The sequence below is a fragment of the Crocuta crocuta genome, unplaced genomic scaffold (genome assembly GCF_008692635.1).
Source record: "Crocuta crocuta isolate KB4526 unplaced genomic scaffold, BGI_CrCroc_1.0 scaffold105, whole genome shotgun sequence".
In the NCBI taxonomy this organism is placed as follows: Eukaryota; Metazoa; Chordata; class Mammalia; order Carnivora; family Hyaenidae; genus Crocuta; species Crocuta crocuta.
Window position 1 is genome coordinate 793791 of NW_027530499.1, and position 21753 is coordinate 815543.

Consider the following 21753-nt stretch of genomic DNA (forward strand, 5'->3'; position numbering starts at 1 on the left):
TGTTTTTGAGTAAAATGTGTTCTAAACATTCTTATATTCTGTGGGAAATAAATTATTTCAACCAAAAATGATTCAAAACTATATATTTCTGAATAATCAAAAGGTCTCTAAGGTTTTTCATCTGAATTTCCATAAATGGTAAATATTTGAGAAAGATCATATGAAGTACCCATAAAAATTTCAAGAATTTAATTTAAAATTAAAAATAAAATGCAAGAAAACAACAACAAAAAAAGAAAATCAAATGCTTTAGTCTCAGAATAAAAAGCCTGTGAATAGTTTCCCTGGGAACTGAAAGCCCTGTGAGCCTCTCAGAGGTGCTGCATTGATTCCTAGCTGTTAGGTGGGGGAATGCCATTTTACAAATGCAAAGTATATTAGACAAACATTTACTGGCAAGTTTCCAGAAAAAAGCACCCCTTGCATGGAGGAAATTCAACATAGCTGAGATTACTGTTGAAAATAAGGAGTAATTTTTACAGGAGGAAAAACCTTGCCTGTGCCACCCACATTCCAAACCATGCTGTTGATTTCACAAAGGGTTTGTTTACTGGTTCAATTGTGACCTGATTTAGGCCCCCAAGGATTGCCTGTTGGCAATTCTAGTTGATAATTCAATTAAAAATTTTTTAATGTTTATTTATTTTTGAGAGACAGAGAAAGACAAAGCTTGAGCGAGGGAAGGGCAGAGAAAGAGAGAGGGAGAGAGAGGGAATGCCAGGCAGGCTCCATGCTGTCAGCACAGATCCCAACATGGAGCTCGAAGTCACAAACTGTGAGATCATGATCTGAGCTGAAGCCAAGAGTTGGATGTTAACTAACTGAGCCACCCAGGTGCCCCACAAATTTAATTTTAGTTCAGAGGTGATTTAAATAAAAGCCAATTGTTTAGGTTGTCAGTACTATGAAAACATATAGAAGGAAACACACATGCACACAATATTCCAATAGGAAGACATTACTACATTTTCACAGAGTTTATTTAAAAGTAATTTTTCTGCTCAAAATTTCTTCTTCTAAAGACTCAAAATAATTTCACAGCACACCTAGTGAACAATTTTTTTAAGAAATTTGAGATGGAGATCTTGGAGATCAGAGCAGAAATGGGAAGTAAAAGACCATTCAATCAAACAATTTTTTTCTTAAAATGTTAAGGAATCTCTTTGGAGGCTCTAAAAGAAGCAGTTTGGTTTCCCATCAAATTTGGAATGCTGAGTAGATGTATTAGTTTTGCACTTTTGGAGAACTTGGTGGGATGGAAGAACACAGTGGCATTTGGGGTTTGGCAAAACCTCTCAAATTATTTTTCAAACACTTTTGGTTTGGCAAAGGCAGATTGGATTTTGCCAAATGTCTTTTTCCCTACTTTGGAACTCAAGTGTACTTCAAGGAAAATTTAATCCATATGCTTCTGATTTACTTACTCTTAAGTCATCAAATTATTATCTTGAAACAATTGATTAATGCTCAAGAAAATCTTAACTATTTAATAAAATTGTTATAAAGCCTCTTTGCACTCCATTCCTTCTCCTTTGCCCTGAATGTTGAAGTCATCTGATGTCAGCATTAAATCAAGCCAAAAGTCTGGAAAATTTACTTTGTGCTTTCTATTTAGAGTCCTGTGAGTATGCAGTGGTTATAAGATTAGCCAGAAATATAGCCTATTGTTAGCAGATGATATGATTACAGGGTCATACAATTTTTGAGTTTAATCTTTTCTCCAGTACAAGAGTTCCATTTTCCATCCTTCTGAGCAATCAATCATGCACCTTCCATATCAACACACAGCAGGAAATGGGCCCTTCCATTATTGGATAACTCTAAATGTAGGTTTTTCTTTAACTTGTGATTAAAGTTCACAGTAGGTAAAGTGGTTATTATTCAGGGAGATTATGCAATGGTTACCTGGGAAATGTCAGCCTTCCCTGGTGTTATGTCTCTAGGCTTATGGTTAGGCTCTTTTGCCGGTGTGGGAGTCATAGTGACACTGCAGGTCCTCAGTGCTGTGAACTGATGTCATTTATGCATCCAAATCTACTTTTTATTCCTATCTTTTTAGCTCAAAGATACAAAGCCTACCCCCAACCTTGTGTAGCCAAAAGACTCACTCATTCCTTCAGCGTTTACTGACTACTACTCTGGTTAGCAAATGAAAGGTATTGAAGCCAAAAAGACAGGAAGAAGTAAAATGGATATTGAATGCATATATCAAGTTATGTGATGTTCTGAGCTTAAATGGTAAAGTGAGATTGGTCAGTGCTATGTGGTGGAAGTGCTTTCTGGTGATTTCTGGCTAAGCAGAGGCAGAGAATGGCCATAGTAAGAATCCCTTCATAAGAGAGGTATCAAGATTATGATGATTGCATGTTCTCAACTGACCCAGAAGCTTCTAGGAAGCATAAAGTCCTTGCACTATATATGGCAATGACCTCGCCCACAAGAAAGTGACTTTTGTGTAGGGGCATAATTGAGAGTTGTAGGGAGACTGACTTGAGGTGCGGACAGCAGTCTAACTTAGGGGCTGGCACAAGGTGTGGGGCAGTGAATGGATAACCTAAGTAAAGAACACCAGGACATGCAGCTGATTCACATCCTAGTTATGCAGAAGAGATAGTTCCAGTTTTGCTGTATGCTTGCCTTGAGCATACAGTTCTTAAATAAAGCTGTCTTCATGTTTGTGTTTAAGAGTTTCCTATTATCTCCATAATGCCCAGATATATGGACCAAACACTATGCTGTAGAGTCTTGGTGATAAAAACTATGTGCCAGGAGTGTATATTTTTATAATTTTCCTTATAACATTCAAGGAAAAGATGATATAATAAGTTCTATGATAGGACAGAGTATAAAGGGTGCTTCTGGCAGAGGCAATTGAGATTACTGAGTAGATGTAGATGATAAAGGACAGAGAAAAGCCAAAAGTACCCCTCGAGTTTCTGTAACTGAGGTAGTGATGGTTCCACTTACTGTAAGGGGTAATTCAGTAAAAGGGTACATTTCAGGGGGAAGGTAGTGAGTTCAATTGTGGACATCCTATGTCTATGGAACAGCCAAATGGAAACATCCAGATATAGGTCTATAGTTCAGAAAACAGACATAAATCAGGGAATTGTCAAAATATGGGACACTTTTTGATTATTGAAGCAAATGTCCTTTTTCTGAAAGTATATATACAGTGGAAAGAGGGGTAAAGACAGAATCTAATAGAAGGGCTTCCTGTCTGATGTAAAGCGGTACTGATTTCCATGAGATAATAATCCCCTCAAATTTAGAGAAGCTGATTGGGATTAGCAGTGTCCAGAGTCCCCGGGATGTTTACATCCGGATGTTGTAGCCATTCAGTGGAATGTTTGGCCATACTATTTCTAGTAATTTATATCGCATTCCTTGAAGTTGGCTAACGTGGTAAGAGTCTTCTGTCAGTTTCATTGTTGCGAAACTCAAAATATAGTCAAGGATATAATCCACCATCTCAACACTTACTTTACTTTGAACTTCTTTTTTTTTTTTTTTTTCTAGAATGGAAGTGGCCAACTGTGGTGTTCCTGGGGGAACTGATGGTCCAGGTATCCAAGAAGCACTGGGTGCGGCCAGTTGAGTGAGATGGAAGGTAGGAAGGTGGTAGGAAAGGCAGGAAGAGTAGGTGCAATTCAGGTGGTGGTTTTACATCTTTGATTTCACATAAAATCAATAAATTTGTCAGTTTGTGGTCAGTGTGGAATCCAGACTACCTATAATACCGCAAGTACTTCAGATGGGAATCACCATTTTGAAATCTTTGATATGAAAAAGTTCAATGAAATTAGAAATTTATATTTTCACAAGAAATGTTAACATTACATTTGTCAATGAAAGAAAAGACAGAGCTGTTAGACTCAGGAAATGTAATGTCAATGCTTGTAAACATTTGAATATTTGCCAAAATTAAGGAAATATTTTTATTATCTATATGTGACAACAAAGATTTTTGTTGATTGTGACTATCAGGAATATGAAGAAATCATCACTATAAAGTGTTGACAAGTAATTGTGCGTAGCATTTCAAAATTTAAAAATTAATATTTTTGAATTTTAAACAAATTCAGTTCTAGTTTAATACCTCTTCTAGTTATTTTTATTTTATTTTCTTATAAATTATGCAATGTATAGAGAAGGCAACTGATTTTTTTCACAAATACCATTTAGACACTTCCAATCAGTTTCCAATTTATCCTAGTACGTTATATAAATAGTTTTATTATCCATGTGGTTTATTAGGTAAAAAAGATTAGAAGGCACTGATCTGTGGATACCAACATTTAAGAGGAGAGTAGAAAAAGAGTAGCTCCTGAAGGAAGTTGACAAAGATTAACTAGAGAGTAGGTATCAGATAAGCAGAAAGTAACATCACGGAAATCAAGGGAGTTAGAGGATATGAATAACAGTATCATAAAGCATGGAGACATTGGATAAAATGACTCTGACTACCCTTCTCTACTTAGCAAAGAGGGGATTATTGATGATTTTAATGAGAACAGTGTCAGTGGGGTTCCCATGGCAGATTGTGGTTTGCAACAGGTTAAGGAGTAGAGAGAAGTTAGGATGTGGAGGTGATAAATATATATCTACTCTTTCAGGATGCTCTACTTTGAAGGAATGGAAAAGATTGCAACCAGAGTGAGAACCATTAAAATTGATAAAAATTGTAATGTTTTCCTCACAGAACTGGAAAAGAGTACATTCATGAGTTGACATAACACAACCAGTTGAGAGAGAGTATTTATAGTTATAGGAAGAAAGGGGAGATAAATAATGGAGCAGTCTCTTGAGGGAGTAGGAAGAAAGAACAGAGTACAGGGAAATGGGTTAGCCTTAAAGGGACACCCCCTTCTTGGAGCTTATAGGGACAGAGATGAGTATAAGGTTCTGATACCAACATATAACAATGTGGCTACAAATAGTTGCAGGCATATGAACCACATAGTTTTTATTTTTTCTCAGTCTATTAAGAGGTCAAATTAATCTAGGAGAAGAGAGCTTGAGAAGAGTGTTAAAGTCTGAAGTTTGGTGAAACGGACTAAAGACCTTGGTTTTATAATGTTTATAATCTAAAAAGATGGGTGATTTTCTCCAGACATATTTATCACATATGAGAGTGGAGAAGACAGACAAGATTGAGAATTACAGAGTAGCCTCAGGGCAGAAGTGGCTTGGAGAGTGAGAGTGCTGTAAGACTGTTTGAAGAGACAGACCGTAGGGTTCACATAACAAGGGATGGAAGTGAAGCTGCTGGATCTCTCCAAGGTAATAGAGGGACTAGGAATGAACTAAGTGTCAGAGTTGTCGAAGAATGAAGGAACAGAAGACAAATTTTGTGCAACGTTTGACAAAGTTAGGGGGCTTTTATTTACAATGAAATGATTCTGTAGATACAAGAGAAAGGCTGGGAGAAATGAAGGGCAATGGAAAGAAGACTCAGGAGAGAGGAAGCACAGGGCAATAAGAGGAGAGATGAGATGATCCCCAAGGCTTGCATTTTAGATAGAGTTATAGGGGTTCTACAGCTGCAGTAACAAGAGGAATCCATGAGGTCAACAGGACTTACTTATCCAAAGAGGATGGAGGCTGGGCTGCAGTTGGGGAAGGGAGGCTGGCCATGGACTCAGGGTTCTCAAAAAAATATGGTGAGGAAGTGTTTAGCTCCATAAGAGGTGGAGGTGGACGTGGGGAAGATGAGGACAATTCAGCCTTAGAGATGGCACTGCTCAGTGGATTACTCATGCTTCAAGTCCTCCAGGATGCCTTCTCTGACACCTATAGGTAGTAAGAAAACATTTTGTCAGAAAGGGACCAGGCAAAAAAATATGACACATCAATTGCTAGATTGGGAAGTAGTTTTGTGTCATCTCAGCTTCACTTTTTGGGAAGCGTTCTGGACAGAAGGCTCATGAATCACAGTCAGCAGGTCAGGCTAGAGCTCTATACAACACTGGGAACATTGCCACGTGCAAACCCAATGAAACTCTCAGAGTACAATCTTTTGCCTCCAGGCCAGTCCAACTAAAACAATTCTGGCTCAAAAGAAAAAGACATGTTACCAACCAACTTTGGGACTTGAAATGGAACTGGAAAAATATCCTCAGAACAGAGGTAGGTCTTGATTCATCCTTTTTTTTCTGAAAGAATTAAGGTTTGATTAAATATTTATTTCTGTCCTCCTAAATCTGCTACAATAGAGACCATATATGATTTTTAATCATATGATTATTTTCAGTTCTGCTGCTATATGTATCATTGATTTTGCCGCACATATCTGAGGTGTTTAAATGAAGAGGAAGTGCTCATTTGTTGGGGAGCGCTATATGAAACATCTTTCCCATAATGGCATTATGAAGTACTTTTATTTTTATTTATTTATTTTTTTTATTTCTAGGAGAGAGAGAGAGACAGCATGAGCAGGGGAGGGTCAGAGAGAGAGGGAGACACAGACTCTGAAACAGGCTCCAGGCTCTGAGCTGGCAGTCAGCACAGAGCCCGACGCGGGGCTCGAACCCACGAACCGCGAGATCATGACCTAAGCGAAAGTCGGACGCTTAACCGACTAAGCCACCCAGGCGCCCCTATGAAGTACTTTTAAAAGCTATCAGGCATAAGTAGAACAAAATATAAGTATAATATCTATTTTTAGTTATACATCTTTAAAATATTTTATATAAAAATGGAATTTTGTTTTTGTCAGATGCTTTTCTTATCTTCTTTTCAACTGTTGACTGCACTAGGAAAATGATAGGGAGAAAATAAGGAAAGAAACAAAGTAAGTATTCGTGCAATATTATGTATTTAAATAATAGCTCTACTAAATGCTTGAATCCATCTCCTTGACTCCGCCCAGTCTCCTACTCATCATTGTTCTTGTTCCTTTCTTTACATTCCAGAGGGCAGACAGAAAACATACCTGGTGTTTCACGGTAATCTTTTTCTACACACTACGAAAGACAGAGGCCTTCTCCTTGGGAGAATACTCATGTGCACACACACACACTTACACACACACACACTCACACACACAGGCACACATACACAGTTTTGAGAAATTCATGCCTTCTGGCTCTATTCACCCCCTTGAATCCCATTCTTCGGCTCCCAAATTAAGTTCCCCTACTCTATCCAATGGGAATTCAGTACAGAATGCCATTTATTGCCTGGGACTATGATAGTGATCTCTGCATCCTTGCAGTGCCTACTGTCTTGCCTGGCATAGAGAAATCATGTTTGATATGCTACACTGTAAGAAAGACATGCCATTTTAATTAGGGGCGCATAGAGAAGAGTTGTTAGGTGAGTGCTGAGGTGAGGTGAAGCTGTTGGAGCAAAGGCAGGGTGATTACAGATTGAAGTTTACTAGTTGTTTTCTCTTAGATCGCAGCCAGCTGACTAGAAAGACTGAAAAAGAAGGAGTCTTTGGTTAAAGAAAGGATTCCTAAATTTTTGAATCTGGACTCTGCTGATTGCAGGAAAATATTGGATAACCTCAGAAACCAAAGAAGCTTTTGAAGAGTGATGTGGGTAAAAGAAATACTTAAAGGAGTATTGAGACAGAGTAAATTACAGAGGTACCAGTGTGAGGACTACTGTCCTCAAAGTTTTTCAGCTGAAGGTTGGCCTCCTCATGGTTTTATACAGCAAGACAAGGCTTCCAAAGTAGTGGGCTCAGAATAGTCACTGCCTGTATTGTTCCCTCCCAAACAATCATTGATTCCACGACCCTGTCCCGTATCCCCTGAAGGAACAGAAAACATGCTGCATTGGGGACTTTTCCACCCAGAGTTTTTGACCAGTCACTGTCATTGTCATAGGAAAGCTTTGGCCTGCTTTCTCTGCAGCCAGTCTCAACTGGAGCGGGTGTGCTCAGCTCCTGCCAGAAATGAATTCCTTATGTAGATGACTAAAATAAAACTGCTTGTGAAAAGCTAGTTTATACATTAATACAGAGACATAGTTTTAGCTACAATTGTATTTACAGGGAAAAAATAAACAATAGAAGAAATCATCAAATAACACTCTCCTCTTCTTTCTTCCTGACCCAGCTTTCCTTCCCTTTTGTGCTACACCCACAATCTCTTTCTGCACAGTTTATTTGACCAAAGAAGCTGTTTAATCAGCTTGGAATATGTTAGCTGAAAACAAATTTATTTGATCAGGAGAGGAGTGTCAGGAATCCTTTGTCTTTAATCTGAAAAAATGGGGACTAGAATGATGTTTACCACAGAGACAGAAGAAAGACATCATAATTTGATGTTTTCCATCACTTTTCGCTTGTGTTCCATTTAAAACAAGGTCAGACCCTGATCCTTACACCAGCTGAAAGCCAAAAATCACTCCAAAATTTGTTTTTGTTTTTGTTTTGCTGTTTCCCAAATATACCCATGATATGTCAATTTAAGAAAACAGAGGGTCAGACCTTCCTATAGACCTTTCCATCTAGGAGAATTTGAAGGAGAAATCTGTTTTGTGACTTTATATGTAGTTAGGGGACACATGATACTGATCTACTGGAGCTTAGAGGAAAATAGCTATAAACTCTCCACCTCAATTTGCTGGATTATTTCACCCTCTGTCATGATATAAATATCTATGACATTAGAGAAAGAAGCTTGATCTGAGATATTATACTCATCAAATATGTGCTAATTATTATTGAGTCACAGATTGATAAAATATGATCTAAATAGTTGTTAGTAATCAGGATTTAGTTTTCCTTTGGCTTACTTTTTCCCATCTGGTTTTGGTTTTGTGATTGCCTTTCTGGTCCTGAGCAAATGTAGTAAAAAAAAAAAAAAGATTAAGAAAATAAAAACACAATATGATTTGTGCATCTCATCCTTTCCACCCCTCTAAATATAGGAAATCCAGACTGAGTAAGATATTACACTAGAGACTCCTGTATTAAATACCCCAACCAGACATAAAATAACATATTTCATTCTTGAATGCCACATTCGACAGAGAAAAATTATTTCACCCCACCTAGATATTCTGTGAAAATGACATGGAGAGCAAGAAAGAATAAAAGAGAGACAGAGAGAGAGAGAGAGAGAAATCCAGCAATGAGAAAAAGCACAAAAATGTATTGGTTAGCATGGCCAAGAGATTGGAGCTACATTCTTGGGGTAATCATCAATTTTCTTATCTCAGAGGACTCTCGTTGACACAATAAAAGCAAACACTCTCTGTGCATTCTTGGTTGCCTCCAACTTGAGCCCATGGAATCCATTCCAGGTCTCTTGGTCATGACATGAAAGTAGTAATAGTAATAACGATAGTTCACACACACTATGTGCCAACTGTTGCATCGAGTACATTAAGACATTATCTTTGGTCCTCCCAATAATCCTCTATGATAGCTTGTATTTTTATTATTACAGGTTTTATTGAGGGGGAAATCAAAGCTTGGAGAGGCTAAAAGATTTGCGTAAGGTCGTAGAATTAGTAAGAGTGTAGAACAGGATTGGAAACCATGTTTGTGTGTCAGCAGTTATCCTTTAGCCTAGGTCTCCATAGTCAGAGGAATGTATCTATCAGAAAAAGAAAACTACCTAGAGAGGCTGGAGCTCTCCCTCCTTCTGATTCCCAGTTTGTGCTACACATGTCCCAGCAGCACGCTAATCATTGTAGTCCACCTCATCTGTCTTCTTGTCTATCTCGTCCACTAGATGGAGCTCCTTGACAGTGAATCCAGAACTGATAATGCCTGACACCTAGTAGGTACTTTAAACAATGTTGTTGGGTGTAAAATGCTAATAATGATTATATGCTGGAGATTTCTAATAGTTAGGACCAGTTGTGCCTAGCTAATTTTGCATTCTTTTCCAGATATTTAATAATTTTGTTTGTAATTGCATACCAACTTTTGAAAAGTAGGCAGGTGCAGTTGAAAATACAATCTGATGCATAATTGCCATTACTATAGTTGGCATTTGCAAATTTAATTCTAATTACAGAATTAGCTGTTGTGTTGAAATGAAAAGAAAGCGTTTGAAGTTAACACTTTAATAGGAAGTTTATGCATATTTACTAACTTAATTATAGAACTATCATCAAGTAGTTTTTGAATATCTAAGTCACAAATACAATTAGCTTTTTTTATGGAAAATTTAGTCTTACTTTAATAGAGGCTTGTTTCATTCACAGCATCCCATTGTACTAAGCTCAGTCCTCAGATGCCCTCTAGTGGTGATAAATAGTAACTAAAAAATAAAATAAGTGAAAACAGTGGATTTATCCAGTAGTGGCTTTTTTACAATCAATAACCACATCTGTTCTAATTATTATATAGATCAGATATGATGAAAAAAAGAATTATGCCTTTTATTTTTAAGTGTAACATCCTTCTAAAATGTGGTATGAAAAATAATAGTAAGGGGTACCGGGGTGGCTCAGTCGGTTAGGCATCTGACTTCGGTTCAGGTCTTGATTTCATGGTTCGTGGGTTCAAGCTCCGCGTAGGGCTCGAGCTCCGCGTAGGGCTCTGTGCTGGCAGCTTAGAGCCTGGAGCCTGTTTCAGGTTCTGTGTCTCTCTCTCTCTCTGACCCTCCTCTGCTCACGCTCTCTGTCTCTCTGAAAAGTAAATAAAACATTAAAAAAAAAAAAGAAATAGAAAAGGAAAAGAAAGATAGTAGACAAAAAATTAATTTTTTAAATTTAAAAGTCCAATGTTTTTCCATAATGCCATACTACTTCCTAAGAAGCAGAAGAAGAAAACTCATAGCCATGTGAATAAAATCAACCCTCAGCCTCATGAACAAATATGCTCCAGCCAGCTGATCAAACCAGTAGTTTTTACTAAGAAAAAAAGCTTTCATAATGCTCTGCACATAGTGAGCACTCAATAAATAATTAATTATTTATTTTGTACTCTGTAAACAATCTTCTAATAAATCTTGATTGAGTCTTTTAAAAGTTATACTGGGGAAATCTGAATTTCTATCATGGAGAAAATTATTATTTATCTGCTTTCAATTAATTTATTTCAAAATCATTCCCAGAGGAAATTGTTTCGTTCATATGCTAAAAACAGAAACAACAATGACTATTTTAAAGGTCTACTGATTTAAGTTTCTTGCAATATTGTTGTAAGAATCACTTCTCACAACTTATTAATTTAGACTACTTATGATTCAGAGATACTTATTATTTTTCAACATACTGGAAATTGATACCAACCCTGCTATCTTAAATTTGTATAGGACCAAACTATATTTCAGTAGTCAATACTCAAACTGTATCTGATGACAGTTTCCACTTTGGAGATAGAGAAAGTAGTTTGGAAATACTTAGGAACATACAGATGTAATTCAACATGCCTTTTCCACAAGATGTCACTATGGTACCTATGAAATATAGTCATAGATGTATTTATCTGTATGTGACCTTATTTTTAAAAAACAATAAAAAAAGACTTATATTTAGGTGCATGATCCTGAAATGAAGCACACATAGGAGATGACTGAATTTACAGATATCTAATATATACTATATATGTATTAAAGCAAACATACTTGTTTGGATGTATATTGAAATCTTAGTAATATATATCCAAAGGAAAGTATAAAACTGATTTTATATATATATATAGATATATATATGTGTGTGTGTATTCAGGATTATTCATTTTTAGACAAATACTCTAAAAGTACATGGCATGTCACTTACATTGTGACTCTTCTCACCAAGGATATGATACATTCATGGACGGTTACAGATTGAGGTTATATATTTAATGTACATGTGTAATGGTTAAAGGATGAATATTGAGTGACTTTTGAGTGATGAACAACTGGCAAATTAGTGTCTGTCTTTTGTTTTTTATTTAAGTAAGTTTGAGGTTAAGAGCCAAGAAATCGTTCAGAGCAGAGTTCAAAATCCAGTTCAGCCACCTGTATAACCTCTAGCAAGTTAATTAACCTCTTGAGCCTGCTTTTTTATATATAAAATGGGGGTAGTAATATCTATCTCACTGTAGTTGCTTTGAGAGTAAATTGAGACAATGCATGTAAAGCACCTAGCACAGAAGAGATTACTTAATAAATAACAGTAGTTATTATTAATTTCAAGAGGGAAATGTTAATTAGAATCAGATTTTATGCTTTGATCACAGGCCTTTGCATATGAAAGATGAGTGTGGTTCACAAATGTGGAAATCTTATTTAATCAAATTCAAACACATCTATAAAAATTTAAATACTTGTAATAGCTGATATTCTAATGGTCTTTAATGAAGGTTTTGTTTACTAACCTCAACCTTCTGCTTGAAGTGTAATCAGAGTTCTGGCCTTGCTTTTAGGAATGATTCTCTCCTGCTAGCGACAGGAGCTGAAATTTGTTTTAAATCAGGCAGCTGCATGGAGTTAATCATCGTTTGATTAATTATTAGGCACACTGTGGGATTTCTTTTTGTCCGTTAGTGTTAGTCCTGCCTCGGACCATTGTATGATCCCCTGTCTCTAAGTCTTCAATAGCTCCCCAAGGCTCTGAGTACAAAGTGCAAACATGGCAGATATCTTCAGCTTGCCCAGCCAATGGAGTTAGCCTCAGATGTTGCACCCCAGGTATAGTCACCACTGGCTGATCAGCCACACTTTACAAATGAGGGATCTGAATGCCTGAAGGCTGAAATAACTTGCCCAAAGTAATACTGCTCCTAAAAGACTGAGCTGAGACTAAAAACCAAGTGTCCTATTGGCACCATCTCTGGACAAGAAGGGTTCCTAATCCCAGAAAGCCTGGATTATCTTTTTCAACCTAAGTGCTGTTAAAGACATAGACCAGGCTGGGACAATGAAGTCCAGCATACTCACTCATCCAAAGCAGTCAGTTTGTACCCAGGTGTATGAAGAAAAATATTTCAAGGGCTTTAAGAAATACACTTTTTGTTTATTAAACAAAAACTTTAAGAAATAAACTTCTTGTTTATTAACAAAAGAATAAACTTTTTGTTAGGTATCTTTATTTTTGTTTTATTTCTAAATACAATGATTTTTTAAAATTTTATTTTATTTATTTTTAATTTATTTTAAAATTTAAAAAATTGTATTTCTAAGTACAATAAATATTACAATATTGCTAATCTTTTCTGTAAGGAAAACTGACCTGTTGGCTATTCTGTGGTTCAGAGAGTACCCTGCAGGTGGTGACTCTGAGCTGTGCTAAAAACAGCCCAGGTTATGTTGTAGTAAATCTTTGCTACTCAAAAATGTGGTCTTCAGTTCAGCAGCCTTCAAAACACGTGGGGACTTGTTTGAAATGTAGACTCCCATAACCGCCTTAGATCTTTTGAATTGGAATCTACATTTTAACCAGGTTCCCAAATGACTAGTATAGACACTAAAATTTGAGTAGCATCATCTTAATCTTATATGAAAGAGCCTCATGGAAGCAGTTTTCTGTTTAGATTCCTTTCTAATGCTCTGGCTGGTTTGACTATGGGAAAAACAGGTGAAATCCTTGGCATAGTTATTGACACTTTTTTGTAATTCCACAAGTGATACTTTCCTTCTTCCTTCTTTAGATTTTATTGAGTTTAGGCTGTCTGGCAAGGAATTCGTTAAAAGAAAAAACTAGACAAAAATGTTTGGTTTTCTCTCTTTTTTTAATAGTAAAAAGAACATTTATTCATTAGAGGAAATTTGAATGCTATATGTATAAAGAAGACAATAAAACATTTGTAAATATAGAGCAATAGCTGCTATTTTCCACCTTGGCTTATTGTCTTCTAATATATATAAAAATTTATTTAATAAATATTATTCAATAAAATATANAGCATTTTGCCCATTTCTGTGCACCATTTGCTCAGTTCCACTTGCAATCCCAAAAGATAACTACTCTTATTAATATTTTATGTATCCCTCAGGAGATATTTTTATGTTTAATCAATTAAATAGGAATATATGTACTTTCTCCATTTTAAAAAATGTTTCATTTATTTTTGAGAGAGAGAGAGCGCAAGAGAGAGAGCACACAAGCAGAGGCAGAGGATCCAAAGTGGGCTCTACGCTGACAGCAGTGAGCCGGATGCAGGACTTGAACTCACCAACTATGAGATCATGACCTGCTCCAAAGTAGGACACTCAACCGACTGAGCCACCCAAGCATCCCTGTACTTTCCCCATTTTAACACAAATTATAGCTTTATTCTGCATAGTTTTACACTTTATGCATATGTGTTTACAGTGAATGTCCACCGTTATGATACATTTGTAAATTGTGTTTCACTTTATTCTACCATAAGCATTTTCATGTTTTTACAGAGTTTTCATAAATGTCATTTGAAATGACCACACTATGTTTTATACATATATTTGCAATAACTTACTTAACTAGTAGAGGTTACTGTGCACATTTTGCTTCCCCCATCAAGTGCAGATACCTTTGTGATGAAATTCTTTGTGCATAGCATTTCTCCTACCTGGTAGATATTGGGAGGAGCTTAGATAGACATACAACAACTAACTGCTGCTAAGATCCCAGAGAAGCTCAAGTCTTGGTTGTTCAATTCTTTTTCCATATTGTGGAATACTCTATAATGTACTAAAATATGAAACATAAAGAAGAATTTAAGCTTGCAGCAAATAAGTCTTAATTAATTCACACATAAAACAATGGGAAGAGAAGTGGATACTTCCATCCAGCAAAGGATTAATTCATATTTGGTAGAAGGAAAAGGATTACCTATGAGTCAAGTAAAAGTGAAAAACAAAACCTACCTAAGACTGAGAAAATGGCAAAGGCACATCCGTAGGAAATGAACACCATAGGGGAGTCCATTCTTGCTACAGGAGGAAAAAAGATTAGAAAAGGAAAAGTGCTTCACTGAGAAAATGTCTCAAAGTCTGGAGAACTCAAATGGCTGAGAAAACACCTTTCATCTCTGAAGCAATAGACTTAGAAAGTATCTAACAGAAATAGTTCTTGGTCAGAAACTATGAGACAGATTCACTAACCAGAGCAAAGGCAGAGTGCCATAGCTTATATCTCAGCAAACGCTAGAGCAGGAAGCAGCTGACCATTGAGAGAAAAGATTGTTTTCAGTTTGAGTTGTGGAAACACACAGAGAAAAACATGATTTTGGAACTGTTGGGGAAATGCCCATTCTTCTGGTGAGATGGTTAAGGGTAGCCAGAGCCAATGGAGAGATGGAGTGGGGAAGGTAATGCCATTCAATCCAATCCCATTTTAAATTCAGCCCCAGAGAGCCAGTCAACCAGGGATTAGAGGAAAATTGAAGCCTTAATTATTTGTGATAGATTCCAAAGGGAAGAAGTTCTTAGAAAAGACATGGAAATTGGAGAAGGATATATGTATATCTATCACCTAGCATGCTGAAATAGCAGAAATTGTCAGATGCAATCATGAAGAAATTAGAACGATGTTCTCTCATTCTCTCACATGACCCCTAGGAAATCTGCAATTTTGACCCTTTGTAAGTGGAAGTTCACTTATCCCCAAAATGTTTCCAGAGACTGCACTGCTATAGGTTAATCCAATCAGCATCTCACTCTTTAGATTTCTCAGTCATGAATAGGGTACCAATACACCAAGTCTACCAAATTCTAGGAGACATACTTAGTTCCAGAAGCCATTCTGCCCTGGGCTGCAGGGAAGTAAGTACTTGATCCCTTCCATGGGTAGATATTAGATGAAAGTTCTCTTTTGTCATGTCCACCTCTTGGCCAAATGATCCCAACTCTTTTTATAGGATGAAGGTGAGCTAAGGGATGTAAAACTGGTTCTTGACCAGTCTTGAATGCTTTGCATTCAAAGTTTGATGCTCTTGCACTAACACTTTCATATGTGGTGTGATCAAAGCATAACTTTTGTTATTTTCAATAATTGATAGGCACATGCCTATGTAATTAGTTGATATTCAAATTCACATCAGTTCTAGAGCTGCTTTTTAGTGTCTAAAATAATGAAAAGCTTGTATGAAATGTTAGTCTAAGAATAATACCGTTTAGAAAGTTCTTGAATTTCCTTGAATTTTATTTTTATGTCAAAGAGCTTGTGTGTTCTTGAAGACTTAAGTTTTGAGACTGGAAATAAATTTTATTTTCTAGAAGAAAACATCTATACCATTTTCTAGAGGAATAAGGAAATGAAATCCCACAGTGAGAAAACAATTTACGTTGGGGGTTGTATATGTATGCGTAAGTTTCTGGATGTCTATGACATAAATCTATGTGGGAAAATGTCGTTTTGGGATTACATTTTTATGTTATGAGACAGTAGGATGGAGAGAAATGAGTTGACCTTCAGCATTCTCAGATTCCACTGCTTTCTCCTGCTTGTGGATAACATGCCTAAAAACTAAATGTGCACACTAAAGCTGCTTCTTGGCAGATATGGATTATATTCTAAAGGGATACATAGAAAGACCATTGCTCAAATCACTTATTTATCCTGCATATCTCAGTGCACTTCCAAATTATTATCATATACAGGTTTACATAGTTCTCTGTAATTGCCCTTTTGCTGTTTCAGTCCTAGATGAACTTCACTTTGAAAAAACTCTTAATACAATTCAGCATGAGTAAATTAGTAAATTGGGGTTGGGGTCTTACTTGTCTGATATAAAATAACTTTTTGCTTTATAGAAGAGTCACTATGAATTTTTTCTAATATCAAATATTTTTCAGGGTAGTTTTAAAAATTAAATTTACACAAAATTGGTCCAAACAACACATTTTTAGTAGCCTGAATTTCCTTAGGGGACACTAGGGTATATGCAGTATTGAGGTGCTCCAATTGTCTTATGGGTAGTGGAGAAAGCCAGACGGGGAGAACATAGGCAGGTTTATTCCTGAACAAATATGAGACTAGTCCTGTCTTTGAGGGTTTACATAAGTAGCTTTGGTAACTTTAGAGTTCTCATGTGAGCAGGTAGAAAATATGAATAAAATGCTTACTTGTTAATGCTCATATACTCTCACTTGTCCCCACAGATGGACCTGAGTGTGGAGTAGGAACTGAAGATATTTAGGATATGCATCTTATAGGGTTTCTTCTCCTTTGGGTCCTCATCCTCTACCAGGATCACTTACTTTTTTTTTTTTTTAATTTTTTAATGTTTTATTTATTTCTGAGAGAGAGAGAGACAGCGTGAGCAGGGGAGGGTCAGAGAGAGAGAGGGAGTCACAGACTGAAACAGGCTCCAGGCTCTGAGCTGGCAGTCAGCACAGAGCCCGATGCGGGGCTCGAACCCACGAACCGCGAGATCATGACCTAAGCGAAAGTCGGACGCTTAACCGACTAAGCCACCCAGGCGCCCCAAGGATCACTTACTTTTAAAAGCATGTTGAGATCTGGCAGCTTATCAGGATCTAATAGCATTATATAAATAAATAAGCAAGATGAGACTGGCACATGAAGCCCCATTAAAGCAAGCCAAGTCTTGTTCTAGCATGAAAAGTAGGGAAAAACCAAATGTTCCTTTGCTCTCCTTGAAAACAGGGCTCCTCAAAGATGGGCATTCAATAAATTGTGCTTAATAAAAGAACGACTTTATCAAATGGTGCACAGTGAGTCTGATACAACATTAGTCCGGTCTCTAAAGCATAGCATCAATATCTCAAAACACGAGTACTTGGAGGGCAGAACCCACCCTTGCATGATTTTTAGCCTATCCTTCTCTTCGCTGTCTCTGGTGTCTCTCTACTACCTTCAAGTATATAGGAAGGATTATATATCCACTTTGAGGTTAATAAATGATTGTCTATGATGATCAGATTAGAGTCATTTATTTGTAACATCATAAATGTCTGAGAAATTTTGGTGGTGCCATTTTGCTTTTGAATTTTAAGAATTACATATGACATAGATGTACAATTTAGAAAAGACTAGAAAACAGATATGTTAAAAATAAGATTATTCACTATGGCACTCATTAGATATAGAAGATAGATATCTCTTTGTACAGAAATGAGATCACACCATATATATTGTCTTGTTTTTTCCTTTGTTACAAACTATGAACATCTTTTTTTGTGGCGTGATTTTAGAAGTGTCCTATTAACATACTCTCTGTCTCTTATGCTCTACACTAACAAAGATTAATCTACAGATTTTTTAAAAACTAAACTTGGTAGTTCTTTCTTGCTCCTAATAAATCACTACCATTTATTATGCCTCTGGGATCCAGCAAACAGTGTCACTTCTGCATGTGATGTAGAAAAGAAATGGGTTCACCTAAAGAGGGAAGTTAAGTTTTAAAATCCAGCTAAAAGTACATACATAAAACAGTAGCAAAACCTCAAGGGAAAGCTGAGTTTCAGCAAGAGCATGAGGCATCATGAAGAACATGGCACAGCCACCACCTTCCCCCTGCTCCAAGCCCTTGTACAGGTGCAGAGGGAGGCCTGGAGTTTGCTTTCTCTTCATACGGAGAAAGATACAAAGAGTAGGAAAGAGGCAGCTACTCCTATCGGTGACATTCATTCAAAGAGATTATTTGGATTTCAACAAATTTGTGACTGTGGTCCTAACAGTAAGCTCTGGTGTAAGTTTATGAAATTAGTGCCCAGGAGAGACCCTGACTGTATCAAGCACTGTGCTGCTGGAGGCAGAGTTGCTCCTCAGAGACCTCTGGCCAGGGACTTTGTTTTTTCCCCTCCAACTCCATTGAGGAAGTGACCTCAGTGATCAGACTTTGCTTCAATAAACAGAGAATCTGATTTATTTTTAAGTATGCATCTCTGTGGTTTTCAGTGTGTTCATGGGCTGTGCAATCATCACCACTATCTAATTATAGGACATTTTCATCACTCCGGAAACACCCAATAGCTGGAACTCTCCATTCCCTTCTCTTCCTATCTAATCTCATTTCTGTCTCCATGGATTTGCCTTTTCTGGGCATTTCATATAAATGGAATAATAAAATTTGTGGCATTCTGTGTCTGGCTTCTTTCACTTAGCAAAATGTTTTTAAGACTCATTCAGTATTATAGCATGTATCAGAACTTTATTCCTTTTTATGGCTGAACAATTTGCCATTGATATACCACATTTTGCTTTTCCATTCATTAGTTGATGGACATTTGGGTAGTTACCACTTTTTAGCTATAATCAATCATGGCGTTATGCATCCTTGTGTACACCTTTTTATGTAAACATACAGTTTCAATTCTCTGGGAGAATCTGATATATTTATCATTTTTAAACAAACACACAAAGATTTGGGAACTTTTTGTTTTCAATTTTTATGTAAACCCAAGACTGCTCTAAAAATAGAGTCTACTGCACACCTGGTTGGCTCAGGTCATGATCTCGTAGTCTGTGGGTTTGAGCCCAGCATGGGGCTCTTTGCTGACAGCTTGGAGCCTGGAGCTTGCTTCGCATTCTGTGTCTCCCTCTCTCTCTGCCCCTCCCCCACTTGCTCGGGCGCGCTCTCTCTCTCTCTCTCTCAAAAATAAATAAACATTAAAAAAATAAAGTCTCCTGATAAAACATGGATTATTAGTTCTTAGTGTCAGTGACATTACATCTGTGTGTGAATGAGCAAATGGCATACCAAGAATTTGGTTGTTTTCTTTTCATCCCCAGCTTTATTGAGGTAGAGTTGACAGATGAAAGTGTATACATTTAAAGTGTACAATGTGATGATGTGTCATAGATGTATATATTGTGAAATGATTACCTCAATCAAGTCAAATCAACATATTGACACCTCACATTGTTACCCCCTTTTATGGTTAGAATCTTAAGATCTGCTCTCTGAACATATATAACACAATATTATAAACTCTAGTCACCATGCTGTATATTAGATCCTCAGAATTTATTCATCTTATAACTGAAACTTTGTACTCCTTCATCAACATCTCTCCATTCCTTCCACCCCCACATCCAGGCTTTGGCAATAACCATCCCACACTTTCTTTCTGTGAATTTTATTTCCTCTTCCCCCTCCTCCTCCTCTTCTCCTTTTTTTAAATATTCCACATTCAAATGATACTATATAATATTTGTCTTACTGTCTGTCTTATTTCACTTAGAATAATGCCTTACAGTTTCATTCATGTTGTCATAAATAGCAGGATTTCTTTCCTTTTTTGCTGTTAAATAACATTCCAAAATATATATACATCATATTTTCCTTACCCATTCATCTACTGAGAGACACTTGAGTTGTTTATATTTTTGGCTACTGTGAATAATGGTACTGTGAGTATGGGAGTGCAGATATACTGATTTTGTTTCCTTCACAATACTGAATTTTTTTCCTATGAGATATGTACACACGGATATGATCTTGTAGATCATATTGTAGCTCTACTTTTAGCTTTTTTTTTTTCTTGAGGAATCTGGAAATTGTGTTTCATAGTGACTGTACTCATTTGCATTCCCAACAGTATACGGGTTTCCCTTTTCTCAACATCCATGCCAACACTTATTATCTCCTGTCTTTTTGATAGTAGAAATTTGACTATTTTCTCCGTGCTAATCAGAGTGACCAATAGTCCCATGAAGAAACTAGACATGAGGAAAAAGCTAGGCCAAGAATTATTGCATTTTTCCCCAGCTCTGTGTGGTTTTGTTAAGTTTGTATTATTGGCTAAATAAAATTGAACATATAGTAAGCATAGGACAGTATGTATCCCTTCCCACATCCGGCAACCTAGAATGCTGCCTGTGATATTTTTTCCTTTAAAATACGAAATATTATGATACAACACTAGTTGGCCTGAGTAAGTTAGGAAACAGAGATGAGCATAAAAAAGAAGTTAATTTATTTTCACATAAATTAGATAGCATTGTTGATATTTCTTTTTACAAAACATGGAATCATATATAGCACAGTTTTTGTTCTGCTTTTTTTCCTAAGCAATGAAATGTGTATATTTCAGATGCATTTGGTTAGAATTATCTACTAATACAGTACTGTTTTTCTTTATGCTTTGCTGTAACCAAATTTAATAGTATTAAGGCTTTGTTTTCCCATGGAAGCAAAATTAGGGGAACAATTCTCTTTCTAGTTCAAAGCAGGCACTTCCACTTGTTTTATCTCAGGGTCAAACAGTGCTAGCCTTACATGAGGCGAACAGGATGAGGTCTGTCTTAAAGGAACATGCTGACATTTAAAAATAAGATCAGACTTGTCTGGAAATGGTAAGCGAAAATCAGGAGGAAATGCGAAACCAGGAGAAGAGTCTGGTTTTGTTATAGGATAAAAAGAGTTGGTGAAAGGAAGTCTGTGGTTTCACTGTGGTGGTAGAAGTTACCTGAAGCCTGGAAAATCTGAAAGCTGAGAAAAAGGGAATCCATTGGAGCTTATGGTATGGAACTCCCAGGCCCTGCTACCATAACAACAACAAGACCCTGGCACCCAGGTCTTGCCAGCAACCTAAGGTTAATGGATGCTTGATGGTGGTCATCTGTTCAACAGACAATTTATTTGTCATTGTGATTTTAACCAGATGCGATATGGTCTATTTCAAAGATGATATTTTACCATAAAAGATATAAAACCATCTATAATACATATTTATCCGAGAATAATTAAAAACATCCGTAATCAGAATGATAATAAATTCATTCATATGTCTCTTTGCTTGAAGAAGTGTGAAAGTATCTCTTTTTACAAAAATGGAATGACAAATTCTTGCTATTGGTGTCCTGGTTTTTCCCATATTACTAATCTATGGATATGTTTTCTGTGGCATAGTTTTGGGGAAGTACACCATGAATTTGGTGATGTCTCCTCTTAGCTGTCAATTCCAA

At 36.7% G+C, this 21753-nt stretch overlaps 1 long non-coding RNA gene across 1 annotated transcript in view; it reads left to right on the plus strand.

The window, feature by feature from the left end:
• The first annotated feature begins 3560 nt into the window (after positions 1-3560).
• The window catches only part of LOC144233716 (uncharacterized), an 85470-nt gene continuing 67277 nt past the window's right edge, over positions 3561-21753 (plus strand). Inside the window, exons 1-2 of the long non-coding RNA XR_013335736.1 lie at positions 3561-3610; positions 6030-6129. This is a non-coding gene — a long non-coding RNA (uncharacterized LOC144233716). The remainder of the gene's footprint in view (positions 3611-6029; positions 6130-21753) is intronic.